The sequence below is a fragment of the Etheostoma spectabile genome, chromosome 7 (assembly GCF_008692095.1).
Source record: "Etheostoma spectabile isolate EspeVRDwgs_2016 chromosome 7, UIUC_Espe_1.0, whole genome shotgun sequence".
Classification (NCBI taxonomy): domain Eukaryota; kingdom Metazoa; phylum Chordata; class Actinopteri; order Perciformes; family Percidae; genus Etheostoma; species Etheostoma spectabile.
In genome coordinates this window covers 25354686-25355089 of record NC_045739.1, presented here as the reverse complement: position 1 = coordinate 25355089, position 404 = coordinate 25354686, and the positions used below count along the sequence as shown (strand labels likewise).

At 35.1% G+C, this 404-nt stretch overlaps 1 protein-coding gene across 1 annotated transcript in view; it reads right to left on the bottom strand.

The window, feature by feature from the left end:
* LOC116691915 (venom phosphodiesterase 1) overlaps window positions 1-404 on the bottom strand; it is a 67672-nt gene that overhangs the window by 63617 nt on the left and 3651 nt on the right. The gene's annotated exons all lie outside the window — the stretch shown is intronic.

Sequence of the window (404 nt, the reverse complement as noted above, 5' to 3'; positions counted from 1 at the left end):
AGTGTTACGTAGTGTTGAAAACGTCAAAAAAAAGTGACAAACTTTGCAAAAAAAACCCCGTCAAAAGTGTTAAAAAAAAGGGTAAAAAATGAAAGAAAAAGTTTTAAAAAAACGATAAAAAGCTGCAGCAAAGTGTTGATTTTCAATTTTGACAGGAAGACAACACGAGGGTTAAACAGCTGATGAATGCAAACCGTTTGTGTCTAAGTGACTGATGGGAACAACAACAACCTTCGGCATCGGTCCAGTATTAAGCGACATCTCTTATTTAAAAAAGCGATACTTTTAGCATATATGCCGATTAACAGAGTCAAATAATACAATTTTAAATGCTATAACCCATCCTGCACTTGATGATATCAGATATTTGTCAAAAGTCTGGAATCACTGGAACACGCACCTGC